Consider the following 12,806-nt stretch of genomic DNA (forward strand, 5'->3'; position numbering starts at 1 on the left):
TTTGTGACTGCATCATAGTATCCAATCAAATTGGTCAGGCAAGACTTCCCCTTAACAAAACCATGCTGTGTCCGGGCTATAACTGAAGTCTTGTCTAGATGATCCTGCAGTGCTTCTTTAACCAGTGCCTCCATTAATTTTCCAGGAACAGAAGTTCCTGGAAAACTCACAGGTCTATAATTACTTGTGTCAGCCTTTGATCCTCCCTTGTGAATTGGGGTCACATTTGCACATCTCCAGTCCATGGGTACGTCTCCTGAGTCCAAGGAAGCTCTCATAATTATGGCTAAGGGTTTGCTTACTTCCTTTGCTGCCTCCTTTAATATAACTGGATAGATCCCATCCACCCCAGGTGCCTTTCAACAATTTCTCCTCCACTTTACTCTCAGTTATTACAAGATTCTCTAGCTTACTGCTAGAATTGGATACACCTCTGGCATTCCCCTCACTGAATAACTCCTCATGTGTGAATGTCGATGCAAAATATTCATTCAGTTTGTTAGCTACCTGAGCAGGATCATCAACAGTTGACCGATCGATATCAAGTGGACCAATCTGATTCATCCCCTTCCTTCTAGAGTTTACATAAGTAAAGAACTCTTTGCTGTTCTTCTTCGCATCCCTTGCCAAGGATCTCTCGTAATCTGCCTTCGCCTGCCTAACCTCCTTTGTAACTTGGTTACAGATCAACTTGTATCTATCACAGGCTTCTGTGTCACGTGTTAATTTGTATGTATCCCATGCATTTTCTTCTCTGCCATATGCCTCATTAGTTCATCTGACATCCATTAAGGCCTAAACCTTAAACAATATTTCTTAGTTGGTATGTAAAGCCTAGTAGCTTGCAAGATAAGTTCTTTGAATGCTTCCCATTTTGAATTTGCTGTTGGTAACATCATCAGTTGATCCCACTGTATATAATTTAAATACTGTCTCAGTCCATCGTAGTCACCTTTACGAAAGCAATACCCCTTCCCTTTACCCCTGATGGTAGTTACCTCTGAGTAAATCCCACTTCAGCACACTGTGATCACTGCCACCTAGTGGTTCCTTTATCTGCAGATTCTTAATGCATGAAGAATCACTACTGATAATCAGATCAAGACTATTACTCCCTCTAGTTGCCTCCTGAACATTCTGATGTAGAAAACAATCATCCAATAAATCCATAAAAGCCTTGCTAGTGTGTGAGTGACCAACTCACAAATTCCAGTCAATATCTTTGAAATTAAATCCCCCATTATAAGACTCCCTGATTTAGTGGCCCACACTATTTCCCTGTACAGTTTCTTATTATACTGATTCGAGTCATTAGGCCTATAACACACTCCTACTCTTATTTTTGCTTTCGCAGTGCTTATGTCACACCAAAATGACTCATCACTGCACTGTCCAGCGATGTCGACTGGCTTCACTTCCTTGGATTTTTTGTGTTTCTTAACTAATAGCATAACCCCTCCTCCCTTCCTATCCTGTCTATCCTTTCTGTAGATATTGTACTCCCCAAATTCCAGTTCTGCATTCCTTATATCTGTGTGACACCACGTCTCTCAAATCTCAACAATATCTGCCTTTGATGTTTTGAGCAATACCTCAAATTCATCAAATTTATTTACTAAACTCCTAGCATTGGTGTACACGAAAGTATACATGCACCTGCTCTTCCTCTTAGCCACACTAACACAACCCATGTGTTTACTTGTACCCCCATGATTCCCGGCAGTCTCTGAAATATCCTGCATCTTATTTTCCAGGCTGCTGCTCATTCCAATAGAAGCAGTGCAAGAATCACTTTCTCCTCTGCCAGTGGCTACTGTTAATCTATTAGTCCTTGTATCCCCCAATCTAGTAGTTTTCCGACCCACCTAACACTGCCCCGCTAGCATCAGCAAACATTCTTGCACCCTTTCTATTTAAGTGTATCCCATCCCTGTAGAAGCAGTCTCTCCTGTTAACAATTACAGACCAGGCTGAAAAAAATTCTACCCCTTGAGCCCTGCACAATCTTTCCAGGGCCGAATTGATCGACAGGGCTCTCATCATATACTCCCTCCTATCGTGTCTGGGCAGAATTGCAGACACTTTCAAATTCAACCCTAATTCACGGCTTTTTTTCATCAGTAACCTGTACTTGTCAAGTAATTCCGCCGGTCTCCTACTCTTATATCATTAGTGCCAACGTGTACAACTTTATCACCTTTTGTGCCCTTAAAAGATGATATCCACTCTACAACGTCATCAACCTTTGCCCCTGGCAGACATACCCTGGTCCTGTTCCACCTATCCTTTTTACAAAGATTGTTTCCTGTTTCCCTGACGTCACCAACAACTACTAGTTCCTGTGGGACCAGCGCATTCTGCCTAGGGAGCTGCCTCTGTGTTGCCTGATGACCAAGTGCAAGCTCTGGCGTTGATGTGGGCAGCTGAGAGCTTGATGGGCCCCTCACTTGTAATCCTTTAATGGCATCCACCCTGTCCTTCAAGCTCTCATATAGGGCCATAACAATGCTGAGTTGTCGCCTGATTTCCTTATACTCCTTGCATCCCCCACATACAAAGACATCCCCCATGGCAGTATCATGACCCATACCTGACTGCTTCGCAAACATCAAACAAATAGTGCATCTTAAAAGGCTGTGATTCAGAGGTCAACTACCCCCTCTTAGTTCTCCCCTGAGGCACAGCATTCCCATTAGCTTGAGCCTTTTTCTTTGTTGCTCTGGTTTGAGTCATGATTTCGATTTACTTTCAATAAAATTTCAATTTCAGTACAAAATTAAATCCTAAACTTGTATCCCAACACAGTTATAACGCTATATTTATGTTTCAGTAACGAGTATTATCTACGAAATATTTGTTTCTGTAACGAGTGTTATCTACGAAATCCCTTTATATAACTTCCGTATCAAGTTATGTATTAATTATTTATTTTTACTAATTGTTTGTTACGTAACCTAAGTGGTTATATGTATAGTTAAAAGTACAATTTAATTGCCAGTGAAGTTCGACAAGATTAATAGAGTTTACTGATTAATTTTCCCGTAACAATGGCGGCTCTTTACAAACGGTAAACACGTGGATTTGATACCATTTCCAATATTAAGTAATACCTAAAAAATCTCTATCTAAGTTACTTTAAACTTAAGTACCGTAAATAGGAATATAAAGCTACTCTAGAAAATAAGTTAATATGTCAATTTAAACTAATAAAGCAGAAAATAAATCAGAAAAAACTTCTCTGTTCTAAGAGCAGCAGAAAGGCACGTCCGCACCAGCAACACTCGTCCTCAGACCTCAGAATGTTGTACCAAAATTATTGATACCAAGGCCCTCTAAATATTAAGTCATTAGTTATGAAATCTTAATTCAAAAGTAAGCTAATGTAAATGATTAGAGCAGTTTAAACTTCTGTTAAACACAATTTAGTGTCATGCTCATGTAAAAAGAGCATCAAAAATTTCCACGAACTTGTTCATTTTCAGGAGTGGGAATTTTCTTCCCTGGTATCTTTGATTAACCCACCTCCCTTTGCCAAGGATTGTTCACAGAGTTGCCCATTTTTAGGAGTGGGAATTTTCTGCCACAATAGGCAGTGTCCTTGTTATCCTCCTAAGGATATACCTGCAGAATTTTCCTGAATTAGCATTGCTGGATGTCATTAACCAAGCTGTACATTATCTTCAAATTTTGATCTCTTGCCCTGTATCTCTTCATCAGTGTTATTTAATAAAATCAGAAAAAAGTGGTGTAAATTTGATCCCACTGGACAGCGCTCCTCTTCTACCTTAGCTCATTCTGGAGAATAACCATTAATGCCAGTTTTCTTCCAATCATGCAGCTCTACCTGATGTTTCTTGTATAATATTACCCTTAGAGTAATTCGTTAGCTACCTCAACTCAACGCCGCCTCTGTAGCCGGGTGAGCAGGAGCAGTAGTGCATTTTAACTCAGGGGCTCACATCTGGTGAGTATGGGCTTGGCACACCCAGGGTCCTGAGCTGGATACATTCTTCTCTTTCATGGTGATTCCCTTCTATTTCTCTCTCTCTCTCTCTCTCTCTCTCTCTCTCTCTCTCTCTCTCTCTCTCTCTCTCAGGGATAACTCTCAGATTTTTTTTTTTTTTTTTTTTTTTTTTTTGGCTGGTGCAGCAAAAGCCTCAGGCTTCCTTGTGCCATATGGCTAATAATAATAATAGCACATACGCTTCTTGATTAGACCCGGGTTCAAGCCCGTGACCACCAAATATGGAGGATGCAGAAAGGTCAGGGAATGACCACATATCCCGGAGCAATATGGCCTTAGTTGCTAATGCTTCTAAAAAAATTAAATAACATAACGGTAACAACCTCAACTCGACTATTAATCACATACACTCTAACGGAACTTCCCAATATCACCCTGGATGTTCAGGTGCCTTACCAAGGAATTCAAATAACAGTAAATTTTGCAGTCAAAACATTTGGGAGTAACTAATGTGTGTATAATTTTACTTATTTTTTAAAGCAAAAAAAAAAAAAAAAAAAAAAAAAAGACAAGGAGTCCCATTCATGAAAATAAACTGAAGAACTGTATTTCATAAAACCTCAATTTCCAGTATACTCTGAACCTACTGATCATGTATAATTTCAGCACTAACTATCTTGTCTCTCTTTCTCACTCAACTTATTTATAAACAATATATCTGTCAAATAAGTTTTGGATTGAGTTTAATTAAACAAAGCTTCAATTATTTGATTTTAGAGGACTACTGGTGTTTATTTTCTAAGCAGGTTCACATTTGTGTGTGAATAACTGTCTGTTAGGCTTTGTTTTCATAAATTTTATCACTTCATTTTTTATTATGTTTTTTATTTTTAGCAATACCATTGACTTTCCTTTTAATATTTCTGCCTTAACACCTCTTATTTTAGTATATTTCAAAATTTTAATAGCTTAATAACATTATTCTAGTTATATAGAATCCTAATATTACAACTCAAAGCGGTTGTGCACACAATTTCAAACTATCATAACTCTCGTATTTTTTATTTTATTTTATTTATATATTTTTTAACAATCTCTATCCATGCACTCGTGGTGGCACTACTCATGACAATCTACACTTTCTCACACTTGTGAAACCAAAAATAATTGTTAGTGAGAAAGTCTTTGCAAGGTAAGCCATGTGCTTTTCATAACAATGCAATAATTTATCTATAGCAGAAAATCTATTATTTGACAAACTGTAGTAAGGAATTAAAGATTTAATTGATTTCATTTGTCTATAACACACATTTCTTTTTTTTTTTTTTTTTTTCCCCCATTTATTGAGTAAAGCATATAACATTTGAAGACACTCAACATATTATAATAACACAAGAAACCAATATTATTTAACAAATTTTTACATGTAGAGTGGATTCCTCCTACACAACAATTCTGTAATTCATCTAAGGATCTTGTGATCTTAATATGTTCCACTTCATGTAGCAATCTGCCATGCGAGACAGAGTCAAATTCATCCACATTACATGAGGAATAGCTGATCCTTTGTGATTAGGGCAAAACTAGATAGTAATGAACCTCATCACTTGATGCAATACTTTCATTGTTCTTGTTGAAGAATTGAAGTGGTAAACTCTCTAAGCAAAGTTCTGGCTTCTCTCCATCTCTTTTGTCAATGAAAATTATGGATCACATCTTTTGAAACTATGACAGGCATCCTGGCAAGATCTATTATGGTTAACATTTCAAGGATATAGCTTTAAAACTGTTCTTGCAGGCTGGCCACTAGATAGTTACCAGATTAAACCTATTCGTAACTCTCTAGTAGGCATTCTGATCACCTAGTGCAAGGGTATCAACACAGTTAAAATGCTGATGGTCACAGGTTGCAAGAATAGACAATGCAGAATGAGTGATGGTGTGGTAAAGATTTCTGATGCTTTTGCTGTACGCACTTTAGAGACAGTAATATGTTCTGCCATCACAAATTTCACACTGATTTAAAAAAAAAAAAAAAAAAAGTTACAAGACAAGGTGGAGCATGTGAACGAGTTTTGATATTGGCAGAAGCAGAATTTGCTTGGTTCACAACTCACCCAATGCCCAAGCAGATTGCCTCGCAAACAGTTAACAGATATACAGAAGTACAGTTGTGACTACACGAGCATTGCAAGTCATAAACTCGCAAATAGCAAAGGACTACTATATATTATGGCACTCCCTTGCCATTTGCTACTATGCTACTAATCAAAGTCACAAAAGTTATGAATGTATTAGAGTACCAAGTTACCTTTTAAATGCCTCATTTAAAAATTAAAGTGAAATTACAAAAATAATTCAGCAACATGCAACATAAGAACATATATATTCAATAAAACCAGAACTGATTTGTAATAATCTCTGTCAAACTAATTCTATCGAAGCAACTACGCTTAATTAATCAGTTGCCTAATTTTGAAACCAAAGTTAAAAATTATCCTATTATTATTACTTTAAAATAGCTAAATAACAGTGTACTTAATACAATACCAATTAGAATACAGTGATATTTCTTTAATATCTTAAATGATAATTTATAATATGAAATTGTGCAACTTGAATTTGGGAGTTTATTAAAAAAGAAAAAAAGTGCCCTCCAGCAACCAAGGTAACAGTCTGGAATCATTCTGTTTTTTTTTTTTTTTTTTTTTTTTTATTGTAAAAACACTGGTATGAGGTCTCTTGCATTACAATTAAATTTCTCTCCACACTTGGGTTGAATAAATACTCAATCACCATATTACTACTACTTCTTGAGTAGACCGGGGTTCGAGCCTGTGCCCACCAAATACGGAGGATGCGGAAAGGTCAGGGAATGACCATCGCATATCCCCGGAGCAATATGACCTTAGTTACTAATGCTCCTAAAAAAAACCAAAACAACAAACAACAACCATATTACTACCAATTAAAACTTGTAATGTAACTGGAAGATATTGAAAGCCACACCAATCAGTAAACCAACCAGAAGAAAGTTGCACCTGTTAAATTTTCTGTTTTCAGAAATGGAGGTCACTGATTAAGTGCTAATGATATGTTAATTCAGCACCTAAAAGGCTAGTTGTTATTAAGTGCATTAGCATATACAAAGGGTACTAGGAAAGTTTTGCAATACAGCTTTGTTTATTTAATTTTTTCAAAGTAATTTCCTCTACATTCAATACACCTCTCCATCCTCCGAAACCAATCTTTAAACCAGTTCTGCCACGTTTCACTAGGGAGTAAAGCACACTCGTTGTCCCAAGCCCGTAGAAGGTCCTCATCACTGGAAAACCGCTTCCCTTTTAGCTTCATTTTCACATGCGGGAACAGTGCAAAGTCGCAGGGAGCAAGGTCTGGACTGTAGGGAGGGTGCTCGAGAAGTTTCAGTCCTGTTGTGGTCAAATATTCGGTGCAGGCTTTGGTGCGGTGAGCTGGAGCATTTTCGTGATGGAGGTACCAGGTGTCCATTCTTGACTTTGGCCGCAGGTTCTTCATAGATCCAGTGACTTTAGGCAGGCATTGTTCAGTATACCACTTAGCTGTGACTGTCTTCTGCGTGTCCAAAACGACACGTTCCACAATTCCACTCGATTTAAAAAATACAGCTATCATTTTCTTCTTTACAGATCGGGATTTTCTGACAATTACGGGTGTGTCGTCATCATCAAAGACCCAAACTTTGTTTTGAGCCTTGGTCAGCAGATCGTAATAGTACAGCCAAGTCTCGTCACCTGTCACGATGTTGTTCACATACCGAGATTGTCCCTTATCAAACTTTTTTAACATCTCCCGGCATCAAGTCACACGTCGTGTCATCTGCTCTTCAGTCAGTTGATGCGGCACCCAGAGAGAACAAAGTTTCTTCACATGCAAATGATCTTGCAGAATCGAACGAATTGCTGGTGCATTTAGGCCCAAAGTATCCTCTATCTGTTGGTAGGTCACTCGCCTGTTTTCGTCAAGCATTTTCCTCACAGCAGTAACGTTTTCCTCCGTAACTGACGTTCGTGGCCTTCCCGGCCTCTCAGAATCCTCCAGAGTGAAATTTCCCCTTTGGAATTCTCTGTACCACCTGAATATCGTTGTACGATGTGGATAATCATCATCTAGTGCAAGAGTCATTTCTTCTAAGCACTGGTCTATGGTTAAACCACTCACGAAATTATACCGCAAAACTGTCCTTATCTCATTTCGTGACCACGATGCCATCGCAAGCATTTTACACTCTCACTACTAATGAATAACTGAGCCCATCGACTTGGCGCGGCGGCTACTATGCACGTATGAACATGTCTCAACATGCAGCAACAAGCAGCTTCCTGTGATTCATTGTTGCGTCATATTGCAAAACTTTCCTAGAAAATGAAAATATTGCAAAACTTTCCAGTGAAAATGCCTGTTGTTTTCACCATGTCTGTCTGCATATCATAACTCAACTCATACTGCATAGATTTTCATGAAATTATTTTTGGCTCTCTTTAGACAGATTTGTTAAAGCTATCCCAAATTTTATTAAAATTGGACCAATAAAAATACAGTAATACCCTGAAGTTACGTGATAGGTGGATCCGACGAAAATTGCTTAAGCCGCTGTAAAACTTTGCATATAAATACATATAAATTTTGTTTAATTGGCACCAAGAACTAACAAAAACACTAGTTTAGAAGAAAAATATTTAATAAAATTGCAGTTCTTTATACATATTAATACAAAATATGTATTAAAAAAATGAGTTACGTAAAAAAGTTATTTCGATGTTGATGGCTTCATAAAATCTAACAAATTCGTCTGACGACACAGTGCCTTCTTTTTCTCACGCAGAATTTCTTCATAGCAAGCTAATAATTTTTGTATTCCTTGCTTTGTAGCTATAACGCGTTCTTCGTTGGAGTCCGTGTTCTAAAATTTTTAAGCCCTTTTCAATTGAGCTGAGACCTTCTGTCAAGCTTGCAATTGTCATGTGCTTTTCTGGGGAAACTGACTCTGAAGTGTCGGATACTTCAGTGATGTTTTGCTCACGCATCTCTATGAGCTCATTCATTGTCAGCTCCTGACTATGTGAATCCAACAGCTCATTGACTTCCAAATCTAATTGCCTGGCAAGATTAACAACTTCTTCTATCACATGAGTGACACGATCAGTTTCTGGCGTTGTTTTCCTCTCGTTTTTGAAAAAAAATGGACAAAGTTTCTTCCAGACACCAATCAATGTTATTTTTTTGTGAATTTCATCCCAAGATTCTTCAATGATTCTTACGGAATCTAAAACTTGAATTGATTCCAAAAATCTTTAACAGATATCTCACTATTTTGTCTCATAGCTTCATTCAGACGTGCAACCGAACGTTTCGTGTAGTAAGCCTTGAATGTTTTAATGACTCCCTGGTCCATCGGTTGAAGCAGGCTAGTTGTGTTTGGAGGCAAAAACACAACTTTCACACGTAGGTCGAAATTAACTAGGGTGGCAGGAGGGTGACCGGGTGCATTGTCAATAAGAAGCATCACTTTAAATGGAATCTGTTTAGACTTGTAATAGCGTTCGACTTTGGGTATGAAGTGGTGACCAAACCAGTCCTCCAAAATGGAAGCTGTCACACAAGCTTTATGATTTGATTTCCAAATCACTGGTAAGCTAATTTTAGATATACACCAAACGAAAAAATCAAGAACCGCATAAGTCGGGGTATTCTTCTTCTTCTTGGTCCTTAGCTGGCAGCTGGGGGAGGCGGTTGGCCACGCAACCAGTATGCTGCTGTAGGTGCCGCAGGGTTTCGGACTTGCTCTGTGATGTTCTTCCATACTTTACGATTCATGGCGTCAGTCCTGGCCTGGATAAGGTCGAGACGTCGGCTCTTCAAGTCATTTTCCACTTGCTTGGCCCACGTTTTCATAGGCGCGGTCCATTGGATGCTCCATTGGGTGGGTCGTTGTCTCCAAAGGAGTGTGGATGGTATTCTGTTCGTGCCCATTCTACATACGTGGCCAAACCATCTAAGCCTTCGCTTCTGGATTTGGTCAGCAATGGTTGGTTGCTGTTGGCATCTGGCGCGGATGGTATCATTAGTGATGCGGTCACGAAGTGAGATGCCCAAAATCTGCCACAGGCATCGCATTTGGAATACCTCAAGTTTGTTTAAATCTAGCTTGAAACAAATCCATGTTTCTGATCCGTAAAGGAGAATGGGCAGGATCAAAGTCCGGAAGAGTCAGGTTTTAGTCTTTGAGGAAATGTTGGTCCTCTTCCACAGACACCATTTGAGCGAGGCGAACGCAGTGGCCGCCCGTCCAATTCTGCTGTGGATTTCCATGGTGGATGCAACTTTCTTCTCCTGGACCAGCGACCCAAGGTATTTAAAGTCCTGCACTTGCTCGATCTGGATGCCTTCGAGATAGATGGTGGCTTGCGGCCCATCTGTTGTCAGGGCCTTTGTCTTATCAGCATTGATCTTCAAACCGTATGGCCGGGCAATGTCGTAGAGGATGTTCGTGGTTTCAGAGTCGTTACCAGCAAAGATAGCACTATCATCGGCAAACATCAGGTCAGTCACATAGTGATCCTTGTCATATTGTATGCCCTGTCTGTTTCTGAATGCTTGCCTCATAATGGCGTTGACCACGATGTTGAAAAGCAACGGGGAGGCTACATCCCCTTGGCGGACTCCAGTTTGGATGGCAAATTCCTCAGATAAATCGTTCTGGATGCGCACCTGGCTGGTTAAACTGTTGTATGCAGTTTGGAGGAGTGTGATGACTTTTCGAGGTACATGTTCGACCTCTAGTAGTTTCCATAAGGCAGGCCGATGGACACAGTCGAAAGCAGACTTAAAGTCAATGAAAACAATGACAGTTCGCTGTCCACACTGGATCCTCTCCTCCATCAGCTGACGGATGGCAAAGATTTGATCACAGCATCCTCGCCCGGGTCTAAATCCCGCCTGTTCTTCTCGACTGGTTTGCTCGCGATGTTTTTGCAGCCTTGACTGGATGATCTTCATAAAGACCTTTCCGATGATGGAAAGGAGGCTGATGCCACGGTAGTTCTTGCAATCCCGGTTATCACCTTTCTTGTGGATCGGTACGATAATGGCTTTCCTCCATGTTAGCGGAATTTGTTCAGTGCACCAGATGGTTTTGAGGAGTGAGTGTAGTCGGCGAAGCAGTACATCTCCCCCAGCTTTGATCACTTCTGTGGTGACTTGGTCCACTCCTGTTGCCCTGCCATTCTTTAGAGATTGTATGGCTGCTTTCACTTCTTCTACTGTAGGCTCAGCATCGACCATGGAGACTTCAGGGGGATCAATCGATAGTGCGGCTTCTGGCGGTCCCTGAGGTGGGTCATGATTATACAATGCTTTGAAGAATTCACTCCACCGTTGCAGGCGTTCGGACGGTGATTGCACGAAGGTCCCATCAGCATTCTTTATGTTGTCACTAGTCAATTTGGTCTTTCCACTCAGACATCTGAGGGTGCGGTACTCGTTCTTGGATGCCGCCACTTCAAGATCATCTGCCACTTGGTTCCAGTATGCTTCTCTTTCCACTGTCATCCTCTGTCGGACTTCTCGGTTTAGCTGCCGATACCGTTCAAAGTCGACCAACTTTGCCTGTTTCCGTTTGTCCACGAGGTCGAGGCACTCGTCTGATATCCATGGTTGCGTTCGACGTCGGGCAGGTGGACATAGGGCTTGGCACATTCCAGGATGGCATCAGAGATCTGCTTTTCTTCTTCATTTATATCCTCGGGCACGGCTAGCGTCTCGAAGTGGTTGGATAGGGCGATCTGATATGCCCCTTTGTTGGCAGTATTCATTAGCTGCCTCCAGTCTAGCTTGGCTGACCGAGATGACCTTTTTGCATGCCGTAATTTGAGCTGCACCTTAGCCCGGATGAGGTAGTGATCAGATCCGCAATCAGGTCCCCTCATGGCACGAACGTCCATGAGTGATGAGCGAAATCGGATGTTGATCAGAATGTAGTCCAGGATTGCTGAGTCCTTGCCAGATGGATTTTGCCATGTAAGTTGGTGTTTTTGAGGGTGCTGGAACTGACTGTTTCTGATGATCAGGTTGTTAGATGCAGCAAAGGACAACAAACGTAGTCCGCTGTCATTGATCTTCCCATGGCCAAACTTGCCCAACCAGATCTGTCCACGCCAATGTGGGCGTTAAAGTCCCCTGCGAGGATGATCACTTCTGTCTGTGGAATTGAATCCAGCGTATGTTGGAGCTGGTTGTAGAAGTCATTCTTGGTCGGGTCCAGGCTAGTCTCAGTTGGTGCATAGGCGGAGATAATATGGGTCTTGATGGTGCCCTTGACAGTAAGGACTGCCAGGCAGTCCGATATTGGTTGGAAAGCGATCACACTACTGGTGGCCTGAACATCGACCATAAAGCCCACTCCTGCTTCTCGTTTCTCACCACCAGAGTAGAATAGCATAACCGCTTCGTTAGGTGCTGGTGGTTGGATGATCATCATTCCAGACCCGGTGGGCCTTAATTCGGATAATGCCGCGATTGATACCTTGCACCTAAGTAGTTCTTGGGCAATGATTTCCTTTTGTCCAACGTGGTGCCCTGTTCGAACATTCCATTCGCCAATGTTAATTGCCCTTTTCGGCGTAGTAAGCTTATTGCTATGGCCAGTGGTCCACTTTACACCAGTACCCTGGGTCCCCAGTGCTGGAGCATCGGCTACCCCGGATGCGGTAACATTGTTGTAAGAGCTTGTTCTGTGGCCAGTGGTCCACTTCACACCAGCACCCTGGGTCCCCAGTGCTGGCGCATCGGCTACCCCAGATGC

General features: G+C 40.9%; 1 protein-coding gene across 1 annotated transcript in view; it reads left to right on the forward strand.

The window, feature by feature from the left end:
• LOC150078993 (importin-13-like) overlaps positions 1–12,806 on the forward strand; it is a 250,429-nt gene that overhangs the window by 42,888 nt on the left and 194,735 nt on the right. The window lies entirely within an intron of this gene.

This window comes from Mastigoproctus giganteus, chromosome 10 (genome assembly GCF_048544385.1).
Source record: "Mastigoproctus giganteus isolate SK-2022 chromosome 10, ASM4854438v1, whole genome shotgun sequence".
Taxonomy (NCBI): Eukaryota; Metazoa; Arthropoda; class Arachnida; order Uropygi; family Thelyphonidae; genus Mastigoproctus; species Mastigoproctus giganteus.